This window comes from Littorina saxatilis, linkage group LG16 (assembly GCF_037325665.1).
Source record: "Littorina saxatilis isolate snail1 linkage group LG16, US_GU_Lsax_2.0, whole genome shotgun sequence".
Classification (NCBI taxonomy): domain Eukaryota; kingdom Metazoa; phylum Mollusca; class Gastropoda; order Littorinimorpha; family Littorinidae; genus Littorina; species Littorina saxatilis.
Genome location: NC_090260.1, coordinates 30,131,647 through 30,146,646, shown reverse-complemented (window position 1 = coordinate 30,146,646; position 15,000 = coordinate 30,131,647). Strand labels below are relative to the sequence as shown.

At 41.6% G+C, this 15,000-nt stretch overlaps 2 long non-coding RNA genes across 2 annotated transcripts in view; both read left to right on the top strand.

The window, feature by feature from the left end:
* The first annotated feature begins 93 nt into the window (after positions 1-93).
* Positions 94-15,000, top strand: part of LOC138950789 (uncharacterized) — a 49,291-nt gene continuing 34,384 nt past the window's right edge. Inside the window, exons 1-2 of the long non-coding RNA XR_011450795.1 lie at positions 94-130; positions 1,981-2,123. This is a non-coding gene — a long non-coding RNA (uncharacterized lncRNA). The remainder of the gene's footprint in view (positions 131-1,980; positions 2,124-15,000) is intronic.
* Positions 7,983-15,000, top strand: part of LOC138950790 (uncharacterized) — a 10,917-nt gene continuing 3,899 nt past the window's right edge. Inside the window, exons 1-2 of the long non-coding RNA XR_011450796.1 lie at positions 7,983-8,267; positions 9,605-9,950. This is a non-coding gene — a long non-coding RNA (uncharacterized lncRNA). The remainder of the gene's footprint in view (positions 8,268-9,604; positions 9,951-15,000) is intronic.

Here is a 15,000-nt window from a genome sequence, read left to right as displayed (position 1 = left end):
CTCGGCATAACCGTTAGGTTTTATCCTCATTGAAGTCACACAGCGGACACAGCTTGCACGGCTTTTCAAACTTGGTATAAGTAGAGTGGAGCTGACAGTGGATGTCTGCACAGTTCCCAGAGTACTACAGGTGAGTCTTGATTCTCTCATGTTCTGCCGAGTGTATGCCGTATGGTATAAGTAGAGTGGAGCTGACAGTGGATGTCTGCACAGTTCCCACAGTACTACAGGTGAGTCTTGATTCTCTCATGTTCTGCCGAGTGTATGCCGTATGGTATAAGTAGAGTGGAGCTGACAGTGGATGTCTGCACAGTTCCCACAGTACTACAGGTGAGTCTTGATTCTCTCATGTTCTGCCGAGTGTATGCCGTATGGTATAAGTAGAGTGGAGCTGACAGTGGATGTCTGCACAGTTCCCACAGTACTACAGGTGAGTCTTGATTCTCTCATGTTCTGCCGAGTGTATGCCGTATGGTATAAGTAGAGTGGAGCTGACAGTGGATGTCTGCACAGTTCCCACAGTACTACAGGTGAGTCTTGATTCTCTCATGTTCTGCCGAGTGTATGCCGTATGGTATAAGTAGAGTGGAGCTGACAGTGGATGTCTGCACAGTTCCCACAGTACTACAGGTGAGTCTTGATTCTCTCATGTTCTGCCGAGTGTATGCCGTATGGTATAAGTAGAGTGGAGCTGACAGTGGATGTCTGCACAGTTCCCACAGTACTACAGGTGAGTCTTGATTCTCTCATGTTCTGCCGAGTGTATGCCGTATGGTATAAGTAGAGTGGAGCTGACAGTGGATGTCTGCACAGTTCCCACAGTACTACAGGTGAGTCTTGATTCTCTCATGTTCTGCCGAGTGTATGCCGTATGGTATAAGTAGAGTGGAGCTGACAGTGGATGTCTGCACAGTTCCCACAGTACTACAGGTGAGTCTTGATTCTCTCATGTTCTGCCGAGTGTATGCCGTATGGTATAAGTAGAGTGGAGCTGACAGTGGATGTCTGCACAGTTCCCACAGTACTACAGGTGAGTCTTGATTCTCTCATGTCCTGCCGAGTGTATGCCGTACGTACTATACCTGTACTTGGGTTCGGCGTTAACATTATTTCTCGGAGTTAAACATTGTAAAGCTTGCCAAAGAAACAAGTCTTAATTTCCCTCTCTAGCCATCAATCAATTTATTTCTGGGAGTTAGATATTGTAAAGCTTGCCAAAGAAACAAATCTGAATTTCCATCTCTTGTTTTAGATCAATGTCCTGCAGAGTATGTGACATGCGTACTATCTGTACTTCAAATCCTAGGTTCGGCGTTAATATTATTTCTGGGAGTTAGACATTGTAAAGCTTGCCAAAGAAACAAGTCTTAATTTTAATCTCTGACCTTAAATTAAACTATTTTTCAAAGTTAGACATTGTAAAGCTTGCCAAAGAAACAAACCCTAATTTCCGTCTCTGACCTTAAATCAATGTCCTGTCGAGTGTACGCCGTACGTATAATCTGTACTTCACATCCTAAATTCGGCGTTAAAATCATTTCTCGGAATTAAACATGGTAAAGCTTGCCAAAAGAAACAACTCTTAATTTCCATCTCTGGCATTAAATTAAAATTCAATTTAAAAAGATAAAAAAATTGTCTATCTTAATTCATACCAGAGGTCCAATTCAAACCTTTTTCTTTTTATATCTGTCTTATTATTATCACACACACACACACACACACACACACACACACACACATGTACATACGCACGCATGTACGCACACACACACACACACACACACACACACACACATACATACATACATACATACATTGTAATGCATAGCATTTTATCAATGAGTTAACTAATCAATCAATCAGTCAATCAATCAATCGTTCAGGCAATCAATCATTCTGTCAACCAATCACAGTCAGTCAACCAACCACAGTCTGTCAATCACTATATTGCGTCTTTCTGTTCTTATTTGCTTTCAGTGCTGTCTCGTTACTTTGGTATTTAATTCAACTGAGCAAGATGATCAAGTTACTGACTTTCCTGATCGTGGCTTCCTGTCTTCTGATGATGACGTCATCTGTGAGGCGGTATGCCTCGCTCGGAAAACATCGTAAACGAGGCGGTGAGTCAATCGATTCATTTTTAGAAGAGAGAGTATAGTTTGAGATAGAGAGGGGGAGAGAGATGGAGAGATAGAGAGAACGAGAGAATGAGAGAGAGAGAAAGAAAGAAAGAGAGAGAGAAAGAAAAAGATAGAGAGAGAGAGAGAGAAAGAGAGAGTGAGAGAGAGAGAGAGAGAGAGAGAGAGAGAGAGAGAAACATCCAGTATACATCAAATCTCACATTTGTCTCAAGTTTACAGTGCCATATTTGCTCCAAACAGCCATTAAGACGTTGCTGTAATGTTCTAATAAACACACATTCCCGACCTACAGACCCGTTCAACCACACATCTCCAAATCCATTCATGCAAAGAAGCCATTTAACTTGTGAGACCCAATTTTGCTTTCCGCTTTCAATTGCGTTTTTTAACATGATGTATGACATCTTTGCACGGGAGACTACCCATATCTGACAATCCCAAGAGAAGAGGGCGTCTTTGAAAGGACACACTTTGATTTCAGGTTTAAGTGTGGAGTTAGAATTTGTACAGAAAGAATTTTGTAATTTAGCGCTCCTGCTTATTTGTTGTAAAATCTATTCACGAAACGCTCAATGCCCCGTACCAAGTGGTGACGCATAATAATGTAGATTCTCATCGCGAGCAAATAGGACACGACGCCTTATTTGACTCTTGCGTACCGACCCCTCTCTTAAAATATCCTTCTCTTGAAATACCCTTCTCTTGAAATACCTCTCTCTTGAAATACCTCTCTCTTGAAATACCTCTCTCTTGAAATACCCTTCTCTTGAAATACCCCTCTCTTGAAATACCCCTCTCTTGAAATACCTCTCTCTTGAAATACCCTTCTCTTGAAATACACCTCTCTTGAAATACCTCTCTCTTGAAATACCTCTCTCTTGAAATACCCCTCTCTTGAAATACCTCTCTCTTGAAATACCCCTCTCTTGAAATACCCTTCTCTTGAAATACCTCTCTCTTGAAATACCCCTCTCTTGAAATACCTCTCTCTTGAAATACCCTTCTCTTGAAATACCCCTCTCTTGAAATACCTCTTTCTTGAAATACCCCTCTCTTGAAATACCCCTCTCTTGAAATACCCTTCTCTTGAAATACCCTTCTCTTGAAATACCTCTGACTTGAAATACCCTTCTCTTGAAATACCTCTCTCTTGAAATACCTCTCTCTTGAAATACCCTTCTTTTGAAATACCCTTCTCTTGAAATAACCTTTTTCTAGAAATACCCTTCTCTTGAAATACCCCTCTCTTGACATAGCCCTCTCTTGAAATATCCTTCTCTTGAAATACCCTTCTCTTGAAATACCCCTCTCTTGAAATACCCCTCTCTTGAAATACCCCTCTCTTGAAATACCTCTCTCTTGAAATACCCTTCTCTTGAAATACCCTTCTCTTGAAATACCCTTCTCTTGAAATACCTCTCTCTTGAAATACCCTTCTCTTGAAATACCTCTCTCTTGAAATACCCCTCTCTTGAAATACCTCTCTCTTGAAATACCCTTCTCTTGAAATACCCTTCTCTTGAAATACCCTTCTCTTGAAATACCTCTCTCTTGAAATACCCCTCTCTTGAATTACCCTTCTTTTGAAATACCCTTCTCTTGAAATACCCTTCTCTTGAAATACCCTTCTCTTGAAATACCTCTCTCTTGAAATACCCTTCTCTTGAAATACCCTTCTCTTGAAATACCCTTCTCTTGAAATACCTCTCTCTTGAAATACCCTTCTCTTGAAATACCTCTCTCTTGAAATACCCCTCTCTTGAAATACCTCTCTCTTGAAATACCCCTCTCTTGAAATACCCCTCTCCTGAAATACCCTTCTCTTGAAATACCTCTCTCTTAAAATACCCCTCTCTTGAAATACCCCTCTCTTGAAATACCCTTTTCTTGAAATACCCCTCTCTTGAAATACCCTTCTTTTGAAATACCCTTCTCTTGAAATAACCTTTTTCTAGAAATACCCTTCTCTTGAATTACCCTTCTCTTGAAATACCTCTCTCTTGAAATACCCTTCTCTTGAAATACCCCTCTCTTGACATAGCCCTCTCTTGAAATATCCTTCTCTTGAAATACCCTTCTCTTGAAATACCCCTCTCTTGAAATACCTCTCTCTTGAAATACCTCTCTCTTGAAATACCTCTCTCTTGAAATACCCTTCTCTTGAAATACCCCTCTCTTGAAATACCCTTCTCTTGAAATAACCTTTTTCTAGAAATACCCTTCTCTTGAAATACCCTTCTCTTGAAATACCCCTCTCTTGAAATACCCTTCTCTTGAAATACCCCTCTCTTGAAATACCCCTCTCTTGAAATACCCTTCTCTTGAAATACCCTTCTCTTGAAATACCCCTCTCTTGAAATACCCTTCTCTTGAAATACCCTTCTCTTGAAATACCCTTCTCTTGAAATACCCCTCTCTTGAAATACCCTTCTCTTGAAATACCCCTCTCTTGAAATACCCCTCTCTTGAAATTCCCTTCTCTTGAAATACCCCTCTCTTGAAATACCCTTCTCTTGAAATACCCCTCTCTTGAAATACCCCTCTCTTGAAATACCCCTCTCTTGAAATACCCCTCTCTTGAAATACCTCTCTCTTGAAATACCCTTCTCTTGAAATACCCCTCTCTTGAAATACCCCTCTCTTGAAATACCCCTCTCTTGAAATACCTCTCTCTTGAAATACCTCTCTCTTGAAATACCCTTCTCTTGAAATACACCTCTCTTGAAATACCTCTCTCTTGAAATACCTCTCTCTTGAAATACCCCTCTCTTGAAATACCTCTCTCTTGAAATACCTCTCTCTTGAAATACCCTTCTCTTGAAATACACCTCTCTTGAAATACCTCTCTCTTGAAATACCTCTCTCTTGAAATACCTCTCTCTTGAAATACCTCTCTCTTGAAATACCCCTCTCTTGAAATACCCTTCTCTTGAAATACCCCTCTCTTGAAATACCCCTCTCTTGAAATACCCTTCTCTTGAAATACCTCTCTCTTAAAATACCCCTCTCTTGAAATACCCCTCTCTTGAAATACCCTTCTCTTGAAATACCCCTCTCTTGAAATACCCCTCTCTTGAAATACCCCTCTCTTGAAATACCTCTCTCTTGAAATACCTCTCTCTTGAAATACCTCTCTCTTGAAATACCCTTCTCTTGAAATACCCCTCTCTTGAAATACCCCTCTCTTGAAATACCCCTCTCTTGAAATACCTCTCTCTTGAAATACCTCTCTCTTGAAATACCTCTCTCTTGAAATACCTCTCTCTTGAAATACCTCTCTCTTGAAATACCCTTCTCTTGAAATACACCTCTCTTGAAATACCCCTCTCTTGAAATACCTCTCTCTTGAAATACCTCTCTCTTGAAATACCTCTCTCTTGAAATACCCCTCTCTTGAAATACCTCTCTCTTGAAATACCCTTCTCTTGAAATACCCCTCTCTTGAAATACCCTTTTCTTGAAATACCCCTCTCTTGCTCATTTGTTTTTTAGAAACTACTCACGAAACGTTGACTCTTGCATACCAACCCCTCTGTACATTTTAATGCTATAACGTTCCGCCCCGAAAGCTCGGTGCACAGCCCGCTTCACAACAACACGAACATTCTATACAAGGAAGAATGTTATACATCCCGCACACACAGGTAAAGGTAAAACAAAATGTTCGGCTTGAGCAAACGCCGCAGGGACACACCCAACAAGAAATGTTTTGCAGGGTATTTAAAACACATACACACACATACACACGCGCGCGCACACACACACACACACGCACGCACACACACACACACACACACACACACACACACACACTCTCTCTCAATCACACACACACACACACACGCACACACACGTACACACATACCACACTCACACCTTTTAAGGTAGTACTTTTTTTTCATTAAAAACGTCTTCAGCCAGCCACCCGGACACACCCTTTTTAGTCATGTTACAACGTCCTGGATCGTGGTACACCTTACTCTAGCCCCCGAAGGTAGTACACCCCTTTCTCCACCCCCACCCCCCACCCCACACCACCCCACAAGAACGACCACAAGGTAGTTGTCTCCAAACTAACGCATTTAAATGGTAGATAACCAAACAATCTTGTATCTAATGTTGTATCATGCTGACGGGTATTGTTTTGTGTATCAGGTTAGCCAGTTTTCTTCCCATTTATGTTCTCGTGTACTTTGTGAGAGAAGAAATTGCATCACGACAGGTCATACAGGGGTGAGTTTTGGCGCTCGCCCGCTCGCCCCCGGCGACTTCAAATCGCGTCGGGTGGGTTCGAAATTCCTCTAAAATCGCCCGCCTGGCGAGTTCAAATTTCGCCGGTTGGGATTTTGGGGGGCCGGTTCAATTTTTGACTTACCGGCCCCCCTGGCCGGTAGCAAAAAAAGTTAAGGTACACCCCTGTCATTTATACTGTCTTCTACGTTAAAAACTATATTATAACACAGAGCATGGTCAACAGAAGGACTTTAAGCTTCTTGCTTGTTAAAATCTAACTATACGTACGGTATGGATCATGCTTTCCATTTTGAAGTTTCAGCGAAACATGGTTTAGACTGGCGACGGGTACAAAGATCAGCAGTGAGTGTAGAAGTCTGCAATGGGACTGATATTGCTACTGTCACTTAGCCACTGTGGTCAAGGAAGCTGTCCAGAACCTCACCTGAGACCTTCAAGGCAGCTGGTATGAGGTCTCAGGGTTCCATCGGTCAAATGAAAACGCTCCAAACAGGTTAATGTTGCTATCAATGATGTGCACTGTCTGCGCGCATATGCGGAGGGACGTACCACGAATTCCGCCAAACATGCGGAGGCTTATCCTAAGTCTGCGGGAGAGCTTACCCACTGAATCTTCAGTGCTGCAAAATAACATCAGATTAGAACACCTAATACGCAAAGCATGTACACTACACTGCACATAGAAGACTGCAAGGTATTTAAGATCAATCTGTGAGTACTATATATAATCGTGAATCAAATTGTAGTTCCTGAGTAATTTGTAAGAAATTGAAACTTAGTTTGCAAATGTTTAATGAGCTTCAGAATTAAATCGAACGCCACCGTTAACGAGTATGAGTTATTTCTAATATGATGACTGTTAGCAAATGATACCAGACATGTCGAGAAAAAGATTTTTTAACATGAGCCTTTTAGGCGAATAGCAATAATTATGGGGCACTGAAATGCTAATAATATATGACACAATCTAAATAATCTCATGTATATATAGCTTAGACACGTCTGGTTTAGAATAACCATAACAAATAATGTGATTTTTCTCAAGCATTCCATTCTCAATCAATGAGGCTTATATCGCGCATATTCCGTGGGTACAGTTCTAGGCGCTCTGCAGTGATGCCGTGTGAGATGAAATTTTATACAGCCAGTAGATTGCAGCCATTTCGGCGCATATTTACCTTTCACGGCCTATTATTCCAAGTCACACGGGTATAGGTAGACAATTATTAACTGTGCCTAAGCAATTTTGCCAGGAAAGACCCTTTTGTCAATCGTGGGATCTTTAACGTGCACACCCAATGTAGTGTACACGGGGGGAGGGTTCGGACACCGAAGAGAGTCTGCACACAAAGTTGACTCTGAAATAAATTTCCGCCGAACCTGGGATCGAACTCACGCTGACAGTGGCCAACTGAATACAAATCCAGCGCGCTACCAACTGAGCTATATCCCCGCCCCATTTTTGGAAATGTCACAAATTTGCTTCTGCGTGCGGGGGATAGAAAGGAGTGTACTGCTTTGGGGGGTTGAGCTTAGGTGTACCACGACCACCGAGGGCGTGGTTATATGTCTTACCTTGTTGCAAGTTCGTTATTCTTCTTCGGTTGACGTAAGAAGAGCAAGCAGCGCATCTGTGTTAAATGATTGGTTTTAAACAACTGTAAAGCAACGACTGAAAGACAAGATTGTGATTATCAATCTGCTGCAAGATAAATGTTTTGCTATTTTGCTATTTTGTTTTAAACAGTACGTGTTGAGTTTGCCAGGGCGTCCTGAATGTAATGTGTCAAGCTACAAAGTTCCTCAGGGGCCATTTTGGAAGGTGTAAACTACGACACGGCTCTGTGTGGATTCTGTGACAACAGGCAGGTAGGTGACGAATTTCATTATGGGTTTAACTGTTTCTGTTATCAGCCTTAGATGCGAACTGACAAAATTTCTTGGAAATTATTGTTGTCACCACTCTGAATCTGTTCTGTTACAGAGTGTATTAACAAGTAAGTCAGTATTGAAACTGAAACGACTTGTAACTCAATTTTACTTATGCATTCCAGTAATGTTGCTATTGTTGATATGCGTTGTACTCTTTTTATCTGGTTGTTTTGCTCGTGTATTCCGTAGGTGATTATTAGTGTATTTTGTTGTTGTTGGTTATTTACGTTTTTGATTTTTTTTTAGATACATTGTCTGCAACTGGGTGTTGATACGTTATTATCACGTGGTGAATATTGTATTAAGCCTATAACTTGTTTAATTGTATTTAAGAACAAATACATACTTGGTAGAAGAATTCTTGAAAATGGGATTTTAGTGAAGTATATGTTGTTTGGTGGTTTTTGTTGAATAATTCCCCCCAGAGCTGAGAGTACAAAAATACTCAGCGATGAGTCATTATTTGGATAGAAACTGCGCAGCATAAGCTGGCCACTGATCAGCAGGTCAGGTAATTGAACCTTGCAAGTGCAGCTGCATAATTTAAATTAGCAAGTGTACAGTCAGTATCACTCCCTGATCGTGAGTCATGTTAATTCCATAGACACTAAACAAACAAAAATTACAGATATTTTTTCGGAGGCAAACCCCAGATTATACGAGAAAAAGAAACAAGAAGCCCAGGTATAAAACCGTCATAGGATGCCCTCAAAAAACACGTCATTTTGACCAAAACTCTGCTATTGCACATCTGGGCTGAAAAAACTGCGATTTACCTCAGATCGGGCTTCTGGTGTTTCAACATTCACCAATTGAATTTGTTTTACTAACTTCACAGAATTTCATTGGGGTTGAATTTCATTCTGCTACACTTGAATGTATCTGAGAATGTTTCAAGCACAGATGTGCTTCTTGCAGTGATTCTGTGTGCCGGTGCGCGCGCGCGCGTGTGTGTGTGGGTGTATGTGTGTGTGTGTGTGTGTGTGTGTGTGTGTGTGTGTGTGTGTGTGTGTGTGTGAGTCTGAGTGTGCGCGCGCGTGTGTGTTTGTGTCAGTGTGTGTGTGTGTGTGTGTGTGATAGGGTGGGTGCGTGTGTGCGTGCGTGCGTGCGTGCGCGCGTGCGTGCGTGAGTATTTGTTTTGTTTTGTTTTGCAGCTTTAAACAAATGTTTCATGGAAGGCTGTTTACTATCAGAGAGTAGGAGCAATGTATCAGCCGTGAGGTTTCCCATGAAGTTTTAGATTTGCATTCAGTGAAACAAATCTTTTCTTTCAGGGCAGGACTACCACTATCGATCGTTTGCAGCCACACTCCCAAGACTTCGGACGGCTTTGGCCAAGGTCGCCTGACCTCGAACATCTCCCCACAACGTCTCAGCTTTTTGACAGCTGGAGTGAGGATCGCCCCCCGCTCTTCAGACAGAAGCTCCGGTGCTTTTTAACTGGATCTCAAAGGATGACCAATCATTAAAAACAAAAGAAAGAGCGAGCGTATGAACAAAATGGTCCGATGGTATGACTGTTCCCGAAAACAACAACCGCACAGACAACCAAATTGCTGTTTTGTGAAACTGTGTCAGATCTCAGCGACAAGTTGTAAACAAGTTGCCTGGAGGTGCCACGTGAGTAATCAATAATTTTGTTTTTTTCACATAATAAAAACCCCACGTGTTGTTAAAGGCACACTCAGCTTCCCGTAAACCATTAGTTTCTGGTCACTGACACTGTCAGGCTTTTACACACAGTACAAACACCCTTTCGTTTAAACACTCACCACTTGAGAACATCCTATGTGCCCTCTGTGATTCAAAAATAACTAAAACGTAATCACCGAGAGTGAGTTCTGGCTGACCGAAACCCGTCGACCGAGACCGAGACAGCCCGGTCGTCAACAAAAATGCGTGCGCTAAATCAGTGATTGCACTCGGCTATCCTGTAATCTAGCATGTCAGTTACCGAAGAGAAAAGGTTCAGGAGGACACAAAACAGGTCTACTACACTTGACGAAACGACACGGTCAATTGACGATTTCCGTGATCGCACTCACGTGACCCAATTCCTCTCGGAATTGTGGGAGATAAAATTGTGTTTGTGTGTGTGCGTGAAGGGGTGTGTGTGTGTGTGTGTGTGTGTGTGTGTGTGTGTGTGTGTGTGTGTGTGTGTGTGTGTGTGTGTGTGTGTGTGTGTGTGTGTGTGTGCCCGTCTTTCAATCTATTCAATCAATTGCTTAGTTACAACACCAACAAGATACAAGATACAAGATACAAGATATTTATTCACCAATTTTGCAAAAGGATTTCATCTTGGCACGGCACGGTAAAAATAAAATAAAAACCAACCAGACACATATGCAGACACACATCACCATGCATGCATACATACGTACATTACACTGTCATGCACACACAGACACAACTCACACACACACACACACACACACACACACACACACACACACACACACACATACACACACACACACACACACACACAATTATTTACATTCTCACACATAACCAGCCACATATCTACATCACAAATTCACATCGTCGCCTTGTAAACGTAAAAACCATATCAGTTTAAAAGGGGTGCCAGTAATATCAATACAACATTAGTGAATACTAGAACAATACCTAAAATTTATAATCCATTTAAAAGTAAGTAGTACATGTAATTATTATCATTTAGTCAGATCATCACATAAAATTATATAATCATGATCTAGACAGTTTAAAACAACAGTATTAACAGACTATCACAGATCCACTCAAGCACCTGAACTTAGAGTCGCATTGCACAAAACTACTACCATCACAGAACTACTCCAGCACCTAAAAAATAAGGACCATTCCACATTGCACATATTTCCACTATCACAAGTTATGAGAACAGTAATGGAATGCAGTGAAAGGACTAAGTAACAAAAGAACCCCCCCCCCCCCCCAATCCTATAACTACAGTATATTACAACGTCTTCACTACAGGAGTTGTCAGTACAGCATGGGGGATGAAGCTAGAGCGAAAGCGACTAGTTCTGGCTTTCAAAGCTCTGTAGCGCCTACCAGATGGAAGAGGCTCGAAGAAGTGGTTTGCCGGGTGGGAGGGGTCGCGAACAATCTTTCCTGAACATCCGTTGTTTGTGTACATTCATAACTGCAGAAACCGCACAAACAAGGACAAGACCACTTTAATATTGACGGTGATACTGATTTAAATAAAAAGAAGACACACCAGTAACCAGGTTAGGTAAGTTTAAATCAATATTTCGGCATGTAACTGCCTTCATCGGGATGATATGGGAAGAATGGAATGACGGCACGTGATATACAGTGTAATGAATTGTTATGATGATTAATGACGTCATAATATTTCTCGCGCATTTTGTCTTTCTCTGGCGTTTTATGGCGTGATACTGATTGTATAATATACAAAACAAGCAAGCACACTACTGATCTTTTGAATGCAATGTTTGTTCTGTCAGTTTTTTGTAACACAATTGCTCTTTTCTTCGTCCTTTGAAGTGCAGTACGTCTGTGTTGGTTTTGTAATTGATAGAAACTTAAATTTAGATAGCTTCCTCTGAGTGATATAAACTGCTCTGTCGCCCCCCCCCCCCCCCCCCCCCATCAGTTCTCACCCACCCATCCAACCCTTCCACAAAAAAAGAAAAGAAGAAGAAAGGACAAGAAGTTCAAACTACGAGGTTAACAGTCGGGAATGTTCCGATCTCGGTAGCAAACAGCGACATAGAGAGTAAAATAGTAGACATGGGCTGCAAACTACAGTCAAAGCTGATGATGGAGAGGGATAGAGACGATCGAGGAGGGCTCACGCGATGGTTGACAGGCCGGAGGTTTGTTTACATTGAGATTCCCCCCTCCCCCCTTCCCTCTAAGGCCTCCATTGGTGGATTCACTGCCTCGTTTTTCCACCGGGAGCAGAAATCAGCGCCTGAACGTTCCAAATGTACTAACTGTCTGTCATTTGGTCATGCGGCTTTCACCTGCACCCAAGAGGTGGTGTGTCGTTCATGTCACAACTCGGGCCACAAGGTTGGCGACCCCCTCTGTCCCCTTCCCCGGGACCCCCCGCCGGCTCATACCGGCCCTTCTTCCTTCAACCCTCCCTCGTCTGCTCCCCCTCCTCCCCCTCCTCCGCCTCCTCCCCCTCCCCCTCCACCTCCCCCCCATTCTGCTGCTGTGCTGGGGACCCAGAACGCTGGTACGTCTGTGCCCACCTGGCCTCTGTTCAGTAACACCATGCCCCCACCTGTTACCCCCTCTACACCCCCCTCCACCCCGGCCAGACGCGCAAGGAACTCACTTAAACAATCATTTCTTTCACAAGTCAGATCACGCTCATGTCCCCCAAACAAGCGTCAGCACCCCTCACCAGAGACAGACATGGAATCGTCCAAGTCCGCCCGCGTTGAGACAGGAGGGGAATCCCCTCCTCTGAGTGGGGCGACACGGATCGCACGTGAGACCGAGAACGAGACGACCGACACGGACAACCAAGCAGTGAGCGTGACTGAGGAGACCGAGACCTGATTTTGTCTCATCCATGGTTACTTGCGGTTAACGGACTGGCCTGCCCCACGGACTTACGAGTACTCACACCGATTTTACCATATATGTAACTTTTGATTGATTAATATGAATTAATATGGATACTATCAAAATATGTTCTGTTAACATACACGGATTGAGAAATGCGATAAAAAGAAAAACGTTTTTCAATAACAAAAAGAAAGAAAAAACAGATATAATATGCGTACAAGAGTCTTATATTACTGACGACGTTAAGGAACTATGGGAAAAAGAATGGGGAGGGAAGATGTTTTATTCCACTGTCTCCAACCACAGTATGGGTCAGCTAGTTTTAGTGAATAAGAACTTTCAACATGATGTAAAATGTGTGTTTAAAACAGACCGAATGTTAGGTGTAGAAATTCAGATAGATGATAAGAAACTGTATGTAATCAATGTGTATTCCCCAACAATAGTGAATGAGAAAGAACCTTTTCTTAAAAAATTAAGTACCCACATTGAAACGATTGAAACAGATGACGTTATTGTATGTGGAGATTTCAATTGTGTTCTGTCAAATTCACTTGATGTAATTTGTGGTGATGATCATGCACAGAAAGCTATAGACAATTTTAAACGTTTTTTGAGTGACTGTCAGCTGGATGATATGTGGAGACTCTTTAACCCAGATTGCAAAGAATTTACGTGGAGTCGCAAGAACCCTTTTATAGCAAGAAGACTTGATTACATTTTAGCCTCTAGTGGAGTGGTCGACCACGCCAGCGATTGTATTATACAGTCAGTGGCTCATTCAGATCACCGACAGGTCATCTTGACCTACAAAGTAACGCACGTGTTGCGTGGTCCATCATACTGGAAGTTTAATGATAGCCTACTGCACGATAAAGCATTAGTTGACAACATCAATATATTTCTTAAAAAATATGAAGAAGAATCAAGTAATGAAGATGCACAAATAAGATGGGATATATGTAAAATAAAAATAAGAGAGATGTGTATATCGTATTCTAGAGAAAAGAAAACTCTCAGTATAAACAAACACACCCTTTTACAACAGCAGTTAAATGAAACGGACAGACTTCTGGCTCTGGACCCCAGTAACGCCAGACTGGTGACTAAGCGAGAGCACATCAAGCAGGAGCTAGAACTATTTACAATACAAGAAGCTAAAGGGGCACAAATTAGATCTAGGATAAAATTCATTGAGGAGGGTGAGAAAAACACGCGTTATTTCCTAAACTTAGAGAAAGCTCACGCAAAAAATAAGATACTAGATAGAATAGAAATAACAGAGAATGAATTTATTACAAGTCAGTCTGAAATATTAAAGGAACAAACCCGCTTCTTTACTAACAGATACACTAAAAACACCAATTATAATAACTTTCTTGGGGACGAATTTTTAAAAAACACTGACATCCCAAAATTATCAGAGGAGCAAAAGGGCAGTATTGATCAAGAAATTACAGAAAAAGAACTCCTTATTGCACTTAAGGGAATGCGAAGTAATTCTGCTCCAGGATTGGATGGAATAACAACCAATTTCATAAAGTTCTTTTGGAGTAATATAAACAAAATGTTATTATCCTCTTTTTGGTCAGCCTTTGAAAAAGGGGAACTATCTGTATCCCAGAAGCGAGCAGCAATCACACTGATACATAAAGGAAAGGGGTTGAAACGAGAGCACCTAAATAACTGGCGTCCTATATCTGTAACGAACACCGACTATAAACTATTAGCGAAATGCCTTGCAAACAGATTAAATCAAGTCGTCAATTACAAGTGAAGATCAAGTTGGGTTTTTAAAAAAAAGAAATTCCAGCACTGTTATTAGAATGATTGATGACGTCATTGAATATATGAATAACACTAATCAACCAGGTATTTTAATGGCGCTAGACTACAGAGCTGCTTTTGACACGATATCTAAAGAATATATGCTCTGGGCGTTCCAAAAGTTCGGATTTGGTGAACATTTTATTAGGTGGGTCGATACTTTAACAAAAAATACATTTATCAAATATATTGGTTGACATTTTGGTCAAGTAATCTTCGACGAAGCTCGGACTTTGGTATTGCATTTCAGCTTGGAGGCTTAAAAATAATTGATGAGTTTTCTCAT